Genomic DNA, 19,338 nt, shown 5'->3' on the forward strand with positions numbered 1-19,338 from the left:
TAATTATATCAACTAATTGATTTGATTAGATATTAAAGTATTATACAATTTAAAATTAGGAAAATTTACCAAAATAAAACATTTAGCTTTCAAAATTACAAAAATGCAATTTTTGCAGTTTGGATACAAAAATGCAACTTTATATAAATCTATGTAAACCGTGAAAGGGGTGCTACAGATTAAAATACGTGTAAACCGCTGGAGGGGTTCCACGGTTTACGTTGACGAAGCTTTTGGGAAGAACTCGTGGCAGAATTCCACAGTTTTGTGAAGATGCAAAAAAGTAAGTGAGTGATGTGATAGTAGAATATCATTTTTATTTCAGTAACAAGTGTAATTACCGGTGTCATGCATGTGATAAGATTGAAATTATAATTTTAAATTATTTTTTAAAAATTAATTTAAATTATAATAATTTGATTAATAAAAAAGTAATATGTTATGCATTGTTTGGTTTTTTTAATCTAGTGTTAATTGGATTAACTCTAAAATAGTTATTAATCGATTTTAATAATCTACTTTCTTCCATAAATCAGACATATATACTGAATGTGATCATAAATAATATAGTAATAGTCAAATCCACCAACAAATATATTGGCTATTATCACACTATAAAATAAATTAAATATAAAAGCTATTAGCACTTATAAATCTATAAAATTGCACTGTTTTTGATTCGTGAAAAGGTTTGCTTATCAAATAAACTAATTAAATAAATGGTATTAAGAAAAATAAACTAATTAAATTAATTCATATATTTCGTTATCATATTTATTATTTATTAAATAATTTGATATTTACTCCAATCAAATCAAATAATTAATATAATTAACTAAATTAATTAATTGATATAATTAATTATAATTAATCAATTCATATAAATTATAATAAATGGTAAGATTTGAATGTGTAATCAAATTAATTAATTGATATAATTAATTAATTATAATTGATTTGCTTTAACGAATTAAATAAAATAAATAAGGAAACACCTCAAAAGCATGCCATATCAATTTCATCATTAAGTGCAAAAATCTTATTTTTATATAATAGAATAAATAGAATAGATAGACAATAAATATATTTTCTTAAATTAGTATAATTATGTATTATTTATTAAATATTAATTGTAATATTATAATATAATTATAATAAAGATATTTTTCTAAAATAAATTTATTTAGAAAAATATAAATTGGTTATTAATAACTGGTACCATTATCATATAATTATCATATTATTATTATTATTATTATTATTATTATTATTATTATTATTATTATTATTATTATTATTATTATTATTATTATTATTAAAATAATTAAAAATATTTTTGATTGATAATTGATAAGTAGTTTAATAATGTATTAAATATTGATTTTATATAATTATAATAAATATATTTTATTAAATTAGTATAATTATCATTATTACTTAAATGCTAATTATAGTATAATTATAATAAAAATATTTTTATAAAATAAATTTAGAAGAGAAAATAGTGTATTCATTTTGGTGGGAAAATGGATTCATGAGGAATCGACATCTCACTTCCATTAGTGGAGAAAACCCAGTTTTAGTATATTAAGTAGATTTGTCCTTTTATTTGTTTTACGCTTAAAAAATTGAAAAGATTCTAAAATAATAGTCCAAAATAGGGAGTATATTTGAACTTATTTAAAAGAAAAAGCTGAGTACACTAAGTGCATGTTTGAGCGCCATTATTTTGATAAAAAAAAAAAGATATTTTTTCTATGAAAAAAGATCTTCTTTTTATTTTCTAACGTATTTGGCAAATTTCTAATGATAAAAGTAAAAGCATTAGAAAAAAAAACATCTTTTTTGAGAAGTTGTAATTTACATTTTTTTTAAAAAAAAAATTCTTAAAAAAATATTTTTCATGCAATAAATAAATAAAAATGTACTTTTATATTGTTATACCCAAACATAATTGATAAATAAAAAGATCTTTTTCCATGAGATACTTAAACATAAAATTACTTATAAATAATTATCGAAAGTGATTATAAATAAATTAATTATAATAATTATCGAAATAAATAATTTAAAAAATATTTACCGTAATAAATATTCCTTCCTTATTTCGTTTACACTATAAATGAGATAATTTTGCATGACGCAACACGTGTATAAGTATAAACGAGATACATGTATTTTTTTTTAAAAAAAAATTGAAAATAATAAAAAATATTAATAATATCAATAATCCAAAATTTTAGCAAGCAAATTAGTACCTAAAAAGGTAGGTAGGAGAGATTAAAATTGATAAGTTTAAATATTTGATCAATTAGTACTCAAAAAGGTTGATGGAATAGTAATAACCGTTTCAATTCTCTTCCCACTACCCCCATCAATCTTTACTAACAATTGGCAAATGGTTATTTTTATTTTTTAAATTTAAATCAATCTAATTGGATCATAATTTATGTACTCTTTTTGAGTATTAATTGATCAAACATATCTATTTTAAAAAAAGTAGATGAGATATAGTGATAACCGTTTCAATTCTCTTCTCTTGTAATGTAATTTCTCATATCTTTTTCGATAAAACTTAATTCATGATGACCACCCACTATTGCTACAAACGACGACTGATATGTTTTACTCGGTTTGATTTTGGCTTCCTTATTATTTTCAATTGTACGATACACAAATATGCTTTGCTTGATTTGGATAGTAAGGATGTGAATGATATAGAACAACTTTAGAAATGATCCAAAGACCAACGTCCTTCAATATATGTAAATAAATCTTGGCTGGACAGTTTTTTCCAGCTGAGAGATTTGTCTTCAGAGTTTGAGATATCTTGAATTTCTTTTTCCCCTCTCTACTACATGTAATTAATTGATTCTTAATTTCATCTCCCTTCTGAGTGGTGTTCCTTATTTTTGTAGAAAAACCAGCAAATTTAGAATAATCTTTGTAGAACTTTCCAACTTCTTCAAGTATCATGAAAGTCATTCCAACCTTTGAGACAAATTGTTCATCGACAACACACCTGGACTGCAAAATAAACTGAAATATTATCATACACAAGACCATTGTGTAATAACAAATGAACCAAAAATTGTGTATTATATGACTTCAGAAACTTCTGCATTCTATCCAAATTCAAGTTCATAAACAACATTGATTTTAGTAAAGAAAGATGAAATTATTCATTATCACTTTAATCAATTGCATTTCATTCCGTTTAATTCAAAATTGTTAAAAGAGTGAACTAAAATATTATAATAACAAGTTCATTATATAATAAGAAATGAATTGAAAAATGTGCATTATTTAAATTCAAAAATTTCTACATTCTATCCAAATTTAAATTAATAAACAACACTAATTTTTATAAAGAAGGATGAAATTATTCATTATCACTTTATTTAATTGCATTCTATTCCATTCAAATCAAAATTGTTGAACAATGAACCGAAAACATTATCATAACAAGATCATTGTGTAATAACAAATGAACTGAAAAAATGTGATTATCAAACCTCATCCACTTAATTCGATTCAGGATAATAATCCAAATCACTCTTGTTCTGATTTAAACTTGAATCATTCATTATTTTGATAAAAATAATACATTCAATTCAAAAAAATAATACACTATTCGATTCAACATAAATGCAGATCAAAAATCAGAGGAATGAAATAAAAAATCTGAAGAAGAAAACGAAGAATGGAAATTTTACATTAAAGAGGAACAAAAAATGGAAATTTTACATTCAAGAAAAACAAAGAAGGAAAGCTTTACATTAAAAAATAGAAGCTTTACGTTGAAGTTCTATTATAAGTAAGTGGTGCGATGTGTGAAAGTAAATCATTTGGACGGACTTGGTCAGAGAAATCACTTGGATCTTTAATAAAACAAATTATAAATAACGAGATTAACTTATATGAATGGCAAGGCCACTGTTTGCATTGTGAACTCACAAACTAATTTTTAGTGTATTATTATTTATTTATTTATTTTCAGAGAAAGAGATAGATTGAGGATGGCTCTGTGCATATTGTCAATTGATATGATGGGGGTTCTAATGGCGTTGGTTATTGCTCTAACTCTCATGCTCATATGTTCCTCTCCTCCTAGCAGGGTTGTCGTTCATCATTACCCTTATTACTAATAATTAATTAGCTTCACTTACAATTAATTGAGTCTATGTACATCAGCTAAGACCTAAGATCATGTAATTGTTTTCGGTATGTTAACTTATATTCCAAATTATGTTAGATTATGTATGTATTTTAAACTTGTCTCCTCTGTATATCTCTTTCATGCTGATAACTAATGATTGGTGATGAGTAATTCATTCACGTTACCACTGAAATTTGTCTTGGTCAGGTCAACTTTACGTGACACATATGTTCAAGCTATAGTCCATAATTCCATATATTATGGTGTTAACTCCTCAAATGAGGTGAAATTTTCTATGGATGCATTTGATTATTTGATTGGGTTATAAGCTAAAGTAATATATCTTCAATAAATTGTGAGTGAGGAGTGTTGTTAACAAGAAATGTATTATGTATGTATCGTATAACAAGGTTCAAGACTCTTTTATAGTCCTTACCGGCCGGTTGGCAAGAGATGAAGGTATCATTTAAACTTAATGGGATCTTTAGCAATAAATAGAGATGTGAAGGAAAACCTATATAAACAATTACGCTAATTAAATGAGTTTGATTTAAAATAGCCAATAATTGAACCCTTAGTTACATTACTACTGTAGTCTTATACTATTTTTTCTTATACTTTACTTTAGTCTTATGTTATGTTATTTTTTTAATTAAGGCAAGAGACTAGGTTGTTAACATGACAAGAAGTATATATGTATTTTATATTAGTGTCTAATTTTAATTGCTGCTTTTAGTATATATCTATCATGATTGTTTTTATTTTGTGTATTGTTTTTGGATCAAAGGTCACTAGATATTATTTTAGATGATATTTAATAATCCTAACTTAATCTATTAATTATTTAGTTATCTTTTGCTTTTTAACCTAAAATTATTTTATGATGTTCTTTTTTTATAATTTTAACTAAATGGCTTATTCACTATTACTGAAGAGATAAAACTTAGTTATATTTCAGTTCGATAAAAATATAGGGGTTTAGATAAGTAGAATCTTGTTATAAATCTTTTTAAGCTTTTGTTTGAGAATCAAGCTTGCCAATAGTAATTACATTTGAAAACAAATTAATTTAAAAGATTTCAAGCTCATAAGCCGCTCAAAGTCTCAAAGTCTCAATTAAGTAAAAACAGAAACAATTTTGCTGGTTATATCTTTTATAATAAACATCATTTTGATATTAATATTTTTTTTAATAATTATATATGTATTTTTTTATTTATTAATTAAAAATTAATTTATATAAATATATAATTAATTAATAACTATTATATTTTTATACGAGTATCAATAATATTTGGTGTATGAATAATATTTTTTTAAAAAAAAATTAGCTATAATTATTTAAAGTCAACTCGAACCACTCACTTAATTAGTTCAGTTAACTAGCAACATCACAATCTATTTCAGACAAGAAGGACAAATTATTTTTTTTATATGTGTAGTTTTTTTTGTTGTTTTTATTAGTGTAATTTTTATTTGAATATTTGTCTATTATTATACGAGGAGAGGGATTATTATCACACTTTAATTAATAAAATATTGTTTAATTATCTTAAATTACCTTTCTTTCTTTACACCTAAATTAACAATTTATTAAGTATAGATTTAATATTATTCAAATTTATTATAATAGTGTTAAATTAAATAAATATTATTTTCTTTTTTCTTTTAAGAGTACAATAGTAATCATTGGTAATACATAAGTATATGATACGTCATAATAAAAAAAAAAGGGTTAAATAGAATTTTTGTTATGATTTAGTTTAAAAATCGAAATCGTTTTTAATTTTTTTTATTTGAAAAAATCCCCAACGTTCAATTTAATAATAAAATCGTCTTTTTAAAAATAATAATTTTTAAATGACAAAAATATCTCTACTACTATACTGTCTTTTTTTTTTTCAAGTTCAACAACATCAAATTCTTCGAATGCTAACAACAACAACAATAACAATAAAAATCATTCGGATTCTTTAAAAAAAAAAAATCCATCAATTAGGGAGAGAGAGAGACGAGCAATATACAAAGAGTGGTCACCAATCTGCTCCGTCACTACTGTCTGCACTGCTGTTCCGGAGAAGGCGACAGTGGCACCCACATCCTGGTGTTTTGGATTGGCACCAAAAACCAAATTCCTCGCAAAGGTTCCAACTACCACCGAGGCAAAACCGGTTCCATCCTAAGAGAAAAAACTCCTCCAACATTCTATCGGTGACGCAATTAGGGTTTGTAATGGACTTGAAAATTTTATTGGTAGAGGTTCCTAGACATGGTGGCAAAGCATGAGGAAGAAGGAGACGACAGAGACTGGCTAAGGTGGATCTCGCAGAGAGCTAGTAGCAACATCTTGCAGAGAGTAGCGCAACAACAGAAAAGGACGAAGGGAAAGAAGACGACAATGGAGGACTGCGAAGCATGTGAGACACGGTGGAGAGCAACACAACTTAGAGCAGACAGAGGTACTGTGACATGGCAACAAGCTGAATGGCAACTCGACAGACAATGGCATTCATGAGAGATTGTGGCTACTAACTGCTAAAGGAAGCAGAGACCAGAGGAGGTGAGTGGCGGGGTAAAGGCTGTGTTAAATGTGAAGGACTGAATGGGGGTGATGAGTGCACAGGGTTGTTGGAGAAGGGTTATTAGAGAAGGTTGGTATTTTGGTTCAAAGAATGTTTTTAAGGCTAAATTGATCATTAGAGATGAATTTAAATACAAAAAAATTTTGGGAACGATTTTGGTTTTCAAATTAAACCATAGAGAGCAAATCATACTTAACCTTAAAAATAACTGTTAATAAAAGAATTATAATATACAATATATATGTTCATCTAACATTTTTTATTGTGCTTATATCATTTAAACTAGTAGCCAGTAAGCCAAAATTATAAGAATTTTGCATGTTAATTTCACAAATTTTATGCAAAATTAATTATTTTATTTTATAAGTATATACTTAAAAAATTTTTATTCTAGCACTTAAATAAAAAAAAATATTTTTAACTATGATGCACGAACACGGGACGCGACACAACATGAGACACGCCGACACATCATATTAAAAATCTTATGTGACACGGGATACGACATATATATAAAATATAAAGTATTTTTTAAATAAATTATAGTAATATTTTGATATTTTATTGATATCAAAATATATATAAATTAATTTTTTAACTATTTTTAATATGTTTTTTCAATTGTATAAAGTATTTAAATATTTTTGTTTTAATAAATAATAATATATACTGTTTTTAAATTCATTTCAAAAATACATATTAAAAATAAGGTTGGACACGCTGACATGTGATGATATTTAGATGTGTTCAAGTATGACTGGAGAATAATTTTTTATTTTTTATTAATACATGGTTGGACACGACAGACACGAGTGTCGATGAGTGTCGTGTTCGAAATGTATCTGACACCAGAACACAGCAACTCAACGAAATGTTCGTATTTCATAAATTTTTAAATAAAGAAAAAATATGTTTACATTGGCTTTAATTTAAAATTAAAAATTATTATTAAAAGATTTTCTATTTAACTCAAATTTTTATGTAGAGATCAGTAGAAAGAATTTATATAATTTTTATTTTATTTTTTTTTGTTTTATTTATAACAATATATAATGCTAATACATGGGTTTGGTGTCTAATTTTCTATTTCCTATTTTAATCTTACTAACATAATTCAAAATTATTTTGCAGTTACTTATTTCACTAATATATTTCACTAACAGTTATCTATAACAATATATAATGCTAATACATGGGGTTTGGTGTCTAATTTTCTATTTTCTATTTTAACATTACTAACATAATTCAAAATTATTTTGCAATTACTTATTTCACTAACATATTTCACTAATAGTTATCTATAACAATATATAATGCCAATACATGGAGTTTGATGTCCAATTTTTTATTTCCTATTTTAACCTTACTAACATAATTCAAAATTATTTTGCAGTTATTTGTTTCACTAACATATTTCACTAACAGTTATAAAAACTCACGTATAACTTCTGTTCAATTCTTTACTTCTACAATCTCCCTTTTTAATTTCTTTTGTTTTTTTCTGATTCTCCTTCTTTATCTTATGAACTCTTCTCTGTAAACAATTATTTAAATAAAACATGTATTTTGATTTATATATATTCTTTTTGTATATAACAATATATAATGCCAATACATGGGGTTTGGTGTCCAATTTTCTATTTCCTATTTTAGCCTTACTAATATAATTCAAAATTATTTTGCAGTTACTTATTTCACTAACATATTTCACTAACAGTTATAAAAATTCACGTATAACTTCTGTTCAATTCTTTATTCCTACAATCTCCCTTTTTTAATTTTTTTTGTTTTTTTCTTATTCTCCTTCTTTATCTCATGAACTCTTCTCTATACGGAACAATTATTTAAATAAAACATGTATTTTAGTTTATATATATTCTTTTTGAATAAGAATAATATTATTATCATTATTCTTAGAATTATATTTTGGTTTATAGTAATTTTAATTATAAATAAAGTCATGTCAACATTAAAATAAAAAAAATATTTATCTAATAAATTTGAAAAGTGAATAATATATTAACAAAAAAATAAAATTAATTTCTTAAAAATAATAATTTTATCTTATTAACTCTTTTACTCATGTACCACTACAAAAAATATTGGTAAAAATGGCACTAATTTTGTGGCGGGTTAAAAAAACTGCCATTATATTTGTTAATTACGGCAGCTTCAACTCATGCCATAATGCTAATGGTTTTTGTGGCAGCTTTGTTGATTGTGGCGTTTCAAACCGCCATAGAATTTTTTCCCCCTTTTTAACTCGAGTGATATTGCATATGAGAGTGTCATTAGTATTGTTGCATATAAAAAAATGAGGATGAGTGTCAATGACGAACCCTAATTTCTTGCCATTGTTCATCTTCCTGATCTGTCATTCAACTCCTCGCTATCGCTCATCCCTTTGTTGCAGCTCATCTCTTCGCTGCTGCAAGCAACGCCGTTGTTGCTGCCTTCAGTGAGCTTCTACGATTTGACTTTGATCTGAAGATTTGTCAGCGTTTGTCTCATCACCATCGTTCATCTCCTCGCCATTGCAAGAAACACCGTTGTCACCTTCAGCGAGCTTCAACGATTTGGCTTCGATATGAAGATTTGTCGCCGCTCATCTCATCGCCATCATTCATCTCTGCACCATCGCAAGCAACACCGTTGTCGCTGCCTTCTATGATCTGATTTTCAATCTGGCTCACCTCCTCACCTCGGCAAGCAATGCCGTTGTTGCTGCCTTCAGCAAGCTTCTACAATTTGGTTTCACCATCTCAGTCACTTCTAATAGCTAATCTACTTAATCTTCTTCTTTGATTTTTTCCTTCCTCTTCATCCTTTTAGATCTAGTTCATGCTCTAGTAGGAAGAAACAAAGAATGCTGGTTCTTTTGTGTATTTTAATTTTCATTGATCTTTTGTGATGTTGCTGTTGTTAGCTTGTTACTGTTGTATTTTCTGTTCTGTCGTTATTTTTTTGCTTCTGATTTTATTTAGTTTGAGACCTAATCTGTTCTATTAAACTGAATGATCTCATAATCTGCATCATTTGTCCGAAATTAGTACAATACAACACTTTACTTTCTCTTCAAAAAAAGTCACGACATTGTGGAGGAACTGATTGGGTTTGGAGCAAGAGTGCACGCGTGTGCAAGGAACGAAGATGAGCTCACTAAGTCTCATCTAATTAAATGATTCTGGTTTTGAGGTTACTGACTCTGTTTGCAATGTCTTTGTTCCTCATCAGAGGGAGAAGCTGATGGACTCTGTGTTCTGAATTCCAAGGGAAACTCAACATCCTTGTAAGCTCTCTTCTTTCTCTGCATTTTGTCTGTTTGATATTATTCCCCAACTAAAACTATTGTGTATGTTTTGAATTTACATTAATTGATATTATTCCCCAACTAACACTATTTTGCATAATTCGAGTCTATAAATTTTCAAACAATAATAGGAAAAAAACTTTAATATTCTTATAGTTGAAATCTTCAAGCTGCACTATAATTTGAAGGTGCAGGAGGATGACTTTACAATTCTTCAAGATCCCTCTTAAATCTTTACTCTTCCACTGCTTCCTGCTCTTACTCTTCCAATTATGACACCATTTTTGTATATTAAGCTTTCATCATAATGTATAAAAAATTAATCATGATTTGTATATGATTTGCATTTTTGATGGTTGAATGATATGTTTAATTGGGAATTTCACAAGTTTGAGGTTTTAGAAGAGATGAGGGAGCTATGATTAAAGGCAAGGCGTTTCTGTTTTGAAAACAACTCTACTGAATCTGGCTTTTCTATTAAGAATATTATTTACTAGTGAGAATATTATTTACTATTCATAGCAACATCTTTCCTAGCTTGTTCAAAGTTCAAAGTCCATGAATTTATTTTATTCTTGTTGAACTGGGACTGTACATTATTTATAAGTAGTATAAGCGGTATTTAGTTTCAATTCTTCATAATATATCTTGAGAACCTCTTTTTGAGTAATTTCATAAGTGGTTTTAGATGCAGCTCATGTGAAAGGGTGAGTGAAGACCATATGCCAATTGTGTACTGTTGCAAATAAACAACAAATTTTCCATCTGTAGCATATGTTTTGTTGCTTGTGATCTGTATGATTATCATTGTGATCTTCTACTTATACAGAGGCGAAGAGACAGGATCAATGAGAAGATGCGTGCATTGCAAGATCTCATACCAAACTGCAATAAGGTTTACTCTTTCATTTTCACTTTTGTTATGCGGACCAGAGAATTTTCATAAGCATAATAGAGGTTAACAATCTTTGTGTTATTATATTGTAGGAGTTTAATTAAGCTTAGTTTTGTGTGTTATTATTGGTGCAGGAGATAGGTTTCCACTGGGTGCACCAGCACTAATGATGTCACCACAAGGGGTGAAGCTTGGGCTGGTGAGGCCAGATCTGGTGCATCAGAGGGATGCAAAGTATCATGTTTCCTCAGACAGCTATAAGACCTTAGTTAAGCGCGTTGCACTTTCAAATATTATGGTGCTAAACATTTAATTTATATGTATTTCTTGCACATGATAATGCTTTCTCTGTTTCCATGTTAGATATATCTTAAGTACAAGACACCAACACATTTTGTTCTGATTCTGAATACTGGACATATCACACAATTAACCTAAACACTTATCAAATTTATTGAGCTATGGCAGTGCTGATTCTGCAAAAAGGAGACGAGATGCAAATGGAGGCCTAGATAGAAATCTTAAGGATGATGATGAGTTGACTAAAAAAATCAAATTTGTTGAGCTTGCAGTGATGATGAGTATGAAAATGAAAATGTTGGAATGATCTGTAGCAAATTTGTTGAGCATCTCTAGGAAAACTCCCAATATAATAGAACTAACAATATTTCTTAGTTTGATACTTTGTATAGGAGTTATTACTTTTTATTTGTAATACTAAAAAATCATATATTATGTTTAATACTTTTGAGTTATATAATATTTTGTCTATAGATTATGATTTTGTTATTGTGGAATTTTAATAAAAAAATTATTTATTTAACAAGATAAAAATAATAGTAAAAACGACAGTTAAAAAATGTCATTTTAAATGAAAAGAATGCCATTAAACCATGGTAAAAACGGCGTTTAGAAATGCCATTTTAAACGAAAAGAATGCCATTAAATGTAGGTAAAAACGGCGGTTACAAACCGCCATTTTAAACGAGGAGGATGCCATTAAACCTGGTAAAAACGGCGGTTATAAATGCCATTTTAAACGAGGAGGATGCCATTAAACCCAGGTAAAAACGGCGGTTACAAACCGCCATTTTAAACAACAACAAAACCGCCGTTTTATTTGGTTAAAATGGCGGTTAAAAACCGCCATTTTAACCGCCAAAAAACCGCCGTATTATCCACTGGTTATTACGGCGGTTTTCAGAAAACCGCCGTAATAACCAGAATGGCGCCCAGAATTCCGGCGTTTCTTGGAGGCGCCATTTTCGGCAATAATGACGGTTGTAACCGCCGTAATTATCTTAAAAAACCGCCATTTTAACCCCTTTTTTTTGTAGTGTACAATTTAAAATCTTCTTACACTTTTGTCTTTTTATTCTAATGAGTAATTTTATATTTAATTTAATTAATTTTTTATTTTATATTTACTTACTTAAATTAATTATTTTTTAATTTTATATAATTATTAAAAATATTAAATATTGTTAAATATTCTTTAAATTAAAAAGATAAACAGAAATATTTTTATTAACCATACCATATTTTTTTGTTATTGATAATTATATAATATTTATTAATATTAACTCTTTTCAACATATATTTGATTAATATAGTTAATTAATAAATTATTGAATAATTAAAATAACTTAATTTTGTAGAAAAAATATTATAAAAAGAAATTAAATTTTATATAATTATTTAATTATAACCGAATCAATCGGTTCAACCTGTGACCCAACAGTTGAACCAGTGACCTAGTGACCCAGTAGTCTTATCGGTTTAATTACTGGTTCGGTTCTGATAACTATGATTAGAAGTCAACAAGTATTTAACCAGTGATGATAAATAATTTATTTTATAGATCTTATTATATTCTGAAATATTCATTTAAATTATGTTTTGTTTAATTTTATGTTAGTCTTTGTTTGTATAGTGTTATTTTGAGTAGATTTATGACTTTATGAGTATTGTACTCCGATGGTCAGCCCATCAATTTAGCCTCATTCTAATTATTCTGTTAAAATGCTTTTTTTTTTTTATCTTTCGATACACTTTGTTATATTTCTTTTGCTAATATTATTTTTTTACCTTTAACATCCTCGATTTTATCACATTCATCCTTACAAATTTCATTTAGTTGTATTGTAGTTATTATATTCATCTGTAATTTTTACCTATATTTTTTTAATTTATTTATCCAATTAATATTTTCATTATTCTTTTACCTTTTTAATTTATTCCACGTATAGCTATTTAGGCTAAACACTGTTAAGATCTACCATGGAAAATTAGAGTGTAGTTTTATTCGTGTAGCCAACATTATTTAGGAGAAGGCCTTGTAGTTGTTGATGTTGTATTATTTATTACACTGTCATCTTGTTTGCATTTTTCTTGCATTGTAATTTCTTTAAATGTGCCATAATCTAAGCATTTTTACTACATTATTAACGATAAAAGTTTTAAATCAAGGAAAGAAAAATGTGGGCAACATGCCAGGCACAGGTAGCATTTTTATCTAAATTATTTTTATACTTATTGTTAATATATCAAAACATAAAGACACAAAAATTATGAATTCACCTCCTTTTTATAACACTAATTATATGGTGTTCAAAAAATTCTTTTAATTTTGTCTTTTTTAATAATCTATTCCACTATAGATCAGTTATTCCACGTTAAAAAAACTTTCACTAACTCATCTTCTCTTTTATTACATACATTCATGTTCTCTCTTATCTCATTAATTTACGACCTAGGTCAGTTACGTAAATAAAAAAAATTTATCTATTTTTTTTACAGTGAATTTTTTTATTGGATGTAAATTATTGTTGCTAATTTTTTTATTTGGATATATTTTTAAAAAATAAAAATAAAATAGTTCAATTCAGAACAATTTTTTTAAAATTAAATTTTGTTACGGCCTGGCCCAAATCCTCTACGGGTCGGCCTGACCCGAGCACCACCCGACCCGGACACGCGCCCCAACCCGGACACGCGTCCCGGACAGCTCATACACGGCTGTGGGATAACGTCCCTGATAAAGCGGGCCTGTCCTCATTGGGCCCACCTCTGACAGTATATAAGGGGAAGGTTTACTCTTCCCCCAAGGTACGTCATATATCATATCACCCTTTTTCGCCTGCACATTTACAGACAAGAGCGTCGGAGTGTCTTTGCAGGTGGCACCCCCCCCTTTTCACACGAAGTACTCGGGACCTCGCACACCCCTGGCCGGTAGTCTACAACCTGACGAGCCCCTACCATTTCCCAGGATTTCAACCCGAACCGTCCGGTAGCCGACCTACCGAACATTGGCGCCGTCTGTGGGGACTCGTCCATGGACTTCGTGCTAGTCCAAACTGGGACAGGCTGCGAGGCCGTACCCGGAGGCGACGCCGCCGCGACGGAAACCCGACAACATCCAAGGTCGCCCCCGAGGAACGCAACCCAATCACAGGAGAGACGCCCCTTTGGGGGGACTGGCGACAACCATGCCAGAATAATGCAAGAGCTACGCCATAGAATGCAAGACTTAGAACGCCGACTAGCAGATAGGGAACGCGACCGACACACCCCAGAGCAGAGTCACTCCCTCTCTCGCTCCAGGAGTCGCTCCAGACGCATGCCTAGCCCCCAAGCTGAGTCCGAAAGCACCGGGGAGAGAGGACGCGCGAGAAGACGTCATGACCCCGTCATTTACGCCAGACGTGAGAGGCGGCGTACCACGAACCACGGGGACGAGGACGCTCGTCGGGAGAGCGACGAGGGAAGAACGATGGTAACGCGGGGACCCGTAATAATGGGAGCGACCCCATTCCACCGTTCCATACTCGAGGTCCGGCTGCCAAAACACTTTGACAAGCCAACGGACATGAGGTACGATGGAACGCAAGACCCGCTGGAACACCTCACGGCCTTTGAGGTCAGGATGAACCTAGAAGGAGTGGGAGACGAGGTAAGGTGCCGCGCTTTCCCGGTCACCCTCGCGGGACCTGCAATACGGTGGTTCAATAACCTCCCGCAGGGCTCGGTAACCCACTTCTCTGACATCAGCCATGCCTTCCTAGTTCAGTTCACAACCAGGATTGCCAAAGCCAAGCATCCGATCAATTTGCTGGGGGGTGACCCAAAGAGCCGGGGAACCGACTAGAAAATACTTAGATCGTTTCAACGACGAATGCTTGGAATTATACAGGTTGACGGACTCAGTAGCGAGCTTGTGCTTGACGAGCGGGCTCCTGAATGAGGACTTCAGAAAGCACCTCACCACAAAGCCAGTATGGACAATGCAGGAGATCCAATGCGTGGCTAAGGAGTATATTAACGATGAAGAGGTCAGCCGGGTCGTGGCTGCCAATAAACGGCAACCCCCCTACAACCAAACCCGACACTATGAGGGTGGAGAAAGGCAAAAGGAACACGCCAGGGACGGCGGTCCGAGTAAGGTGCCAAAGCCATTTTCCCGAGTCGGGAAATTCACCAACTACACCCCCCTCACGGCACCGATCACGGAAGTTTACCAACAGATAGCCGAGAAGGGGATACTGTCGAGACCTCGACCCCTGAAGGACAGGACGGGGGGAAACAAAAGCCTTTACTGCGAATATCACAAGGGATATGGGCACAAGACCCAAGACCGCTTCAACCTGAAGGACGCCCTGGAACAAGCAATCAGGGATGGAAAGCTTGCCGACTTCTCCCACCTTATAAGGGAGCCAAGGAGACGAAACCGGGATCACGATGGCGAGGACAGGTCCCGGGCAACAAGACGACGCCAAGAACCAGAAGGGGACGACCACGGTCTCACGGTGGTGAACGTAGTAACAGCGAGGAATTCCGCCCCGAGGTCGAAATCGGCACAAAAGAAAGACGCCAAAGTCCTGGCGGTCTCCTTCTCATCCGCTAGAAGTTCCAGGGGACTCCCATCCATCTCCTTCGGCCCCGAGGACCAATGGTTCGACGAGGTACCAGAAAGCCCTCCCATGGTCATCACGGCCAGAGTCGGAACCGGCCTCGTCAAACGGATCCTGGTGGATACAGGGGCGGACTCGAACATCATGTTTCGCAACGTTTTCGATGTCTTGGGACTGTGTGATGCTGATCTGGCGACCCACCAGCACGGTGTGGTAGGGTTGGGTGACCACTTCATCAAGCCGGATGGGATCATCTCACTCCAGACCTCCCTGGGACAAGGACAAAGGCGAAGGACAGTAATGGCCGATTTTGTTGTCTTACGAGATTCCACAGCTTACAACATCATCCTGGGGAGAAAAACCATCAACGACCCTGGGGCAGCGATTAGCACGAAGCTGCTCGTAATGAAGTTTGTTACTGATGACGGATCCGTAGGATCCATCAGAGGAGACTTGGAAACGGCAGTCGCCTGCGACCACGCCAGCCTCTCTCTTAGGAAAAAGTCCAAAGAAGCATCGAGGATTTTCCTTGTCGACCTGGATGCCAGAATAGATGACAAGCCCAGACCTGAGCCAGAAGGGGACTTGGAAAAATTCAGGGTCGGTGATGGGGAGGAAAAGTTCACGTTCATAAACAGAAACTTCCCCCATGAGTTAAAAGGAGCCTTTGATGGAGATGATCAGAGCTAATGCCGACCTCTTCGCTTGGACGCCAGCCGACATGCCAGGGATAGATCCCCAACTCATGTCACACTATCTGGCCGTCAAGCCGGAAGTTAAGCCAGTGGCCCAGAGGAGGAGGAAGATGTCATAGGAAAAGGCAGAAGAGGTGGCCAGGCAGACGGCCAGCCTCCTTGAAGCAGGGTTCATTCGAGAGCTAGACTACTCGACGTGGCTGTCGAACGTGGTCTTGGTGAAAAAGCACAATGGGAGGTGGAGAATGTGTGTAGACTATTCCGACCTCAACAAGGCATGTCCCAAGGACTGCTATCCCCTCCCCAACATTGACGCACTCGTCGACGCGGCGGTGGGGTACCGTTATCTGAGCTTCATGGACGCCTACTCTGGATACAATCAGATACCGATGCACCGACCCGACGAGGACAAAACGGCGTTCATAATGCCAGGAGGGATCTATTGCTACAAGGTGATGCCATTTGGTCTGAAAAACGCTGGCGCCACGTACCAGAGACTGATGAACAAGATATTCAGTGAGCTCATAGGCAAGACAGTAGAAGTCTACGTGGACGACATCCTCGCAAAAACCACACGGCCCGACGATCTCCTAAGCGACCTGGGGGGCGTGTTCGCGGCCCTCCGACAACACGGCATGAGGCTCAACCCGCTCAAATGCGCCTTTGCCATGGAGGCTAGGAAGTTCTTGGGATTCATGATCACCCAAAGAGGAGTAGAAGCCAACCCTGAGAAGTGTCAAGCAATTCTCCAGATGAAGAGCCCGGGTTGTATCAAAGATGTCCAACGGTTGGCAGGAAGGCTGACGGCATTATCCCGCTTCCTCGGCGCATCGGCAGCGAAAGCCCTACCCTTTTTCAAAACTGGAAGTGTCCATCGGCATTAAAATATGATTAGTGGTTATTTACTAGGATCGGTTGGCCGAAATAATAATCCAAACAGGTTTTCTTGTATATTGCAGGACTCTCTGTGTCCATTTGAACAACAATCCAAAATTCTTCTTGTTCTGATTGTGTTCCATCTTCGTTTTCTTTTTCGATATAAGAAAGATAGTAGCGAGGACTGTTGGTTCTCTGACAGCCTTTCTTAATCTCTCTGCAGTACCCTCAGAAAATTTCCACCAGCGGACGATAAATAGTTAGTGAAAACTTAGGTGCAGTCAACTTTACGTAAAGTTAATAACTTGAGAGTTGTTAGACGAAAATTTAGTTAAATTAGTCAAATTATTTAACAATTCTCGACTATTAACTTTACGTGAAGTTGACTGCATCTGAGTTTTCACCTAAATAAAATATATATTTTTTGAATTTTTAAATTATTAATTTTTTTAATAAATCAAGGTGTAATTCGGATTATTGCATGTTTGTAATTCGAATCAAGTTGATTCGAATTAGTGGGTGTGTGCGTGTGTATGTAATTCGAATCAAAGTGATTCGAATTACATGTAAATCAAGTTCGAAACAACCTCATTCGAACTATATAGAAATGTGCTTTGGTTGATTTATGAACTAATTTTTGGTTTGGTGGATTTGTGTAATTTTTTGCTCTCCTTGGTTTAATTAAGTGATTTGCCCATGTATTTTAATACAAATTGTACTGTATTTAGACGTATTAAATTATTGGTATACTAAAGTTTTAAAATGACAACTATTTTAAAATATATGGAGCATGATGATGATGATGATATCACCGAGCAATGTGAATGTGATTGTTTAAGTTATGTAGGATTACAGTGGAGAGCATACAGATGCCAAAAATTTTTATACTGTGCTTAGTGGTAACCGAAGTGCTATTACTGGAGGCACTGGTAAAGTGGTGGACAGTGGCCCTAATGACACCATTTTTATTTACTATGCTGATCATGGTGCCCCCGGCTTCGTTAGTAAGTAATAGCTCCCTTCCTTTTCTTTCTTTAAAACTACTTTACATAACATGTGTGTTGTTTATCAGAATCTACATTTAATTCATTTTTCCTACTAAAAAAAGCAGAAATAATTAATCACAAAATGCTATTATTTGATCAGCTATGCCAGTTGGTGAGGATGTTTTTGCCAACGATTTTATAGATGTGTTGAAAAAGAAACACGCCGCCAAGTGCTATAAAAAGATCGTAAGTTCTCTTAAATCTCTCGTTCTTTATAGTTGTTGAGGATAAAAAAAGAATCTTACATTTCCCTATTAGATTTTGGTAAACGTAGAATTGTTTCAAGCAACAAGTTCCATATATAAAATATTGAATTTGATGCATTAATTCATTTGTCTGGAAAACAAATTAAAAGGTGATATACTTGGAAGCATGTGAATCTGGGAGCATGTTCGAAGGGATTCTAACGAATAATTTAAACATATACGCAATTCGTGGGTGTACACATGAAGTGCACCAATTCGTATCCGCTGCCCCTGGTTTCCCATTTTGTGAATGGCAGCCACTAAATGGCTGTTCCTCCATTTCGTGTCCGCCGTAGGTGAATTGGACTCTGCAGCTGTCCCCTCCATTTTGCGGGCACCGGGAGTGAGTTGATAGGCAACTCCATTTCGTGGACGACGTTCTTGAATTGGCCATGCGTATTTCAAAAAAAATTTCAATTTATGGGTATTTCTGAAAATAAAGTTTTTCATATATTTATTTATATAAAAAAACCCTATATCTCAACCCTTAAATTGAGCATTTATAAAGCACATTTTCCTAGCCGGCATGCAATTCATGCTTTATTTGTCAAATTCTTAAGAACTATATATTTATATAAGAGGTTAATTTGCCAGTTATAATTTCTTACAGCCTCAAG

Source organism: Arachis hypogaea, chromosome 16 (assembly GCF_003086295.3).
Source record: "Arachis hypogaea cultivar Tifrunner chromosome 16, arahy.Tifrunner.gnm2.J5K5, whole genome shotgun sequence".
Classification (NCBI taxonomy): Eukaryota; Viridiplantae; Streptophyta; class Magnoliopsida; order Fabales; family Fabaceae; genus Arachis; species Arachis hypogaea.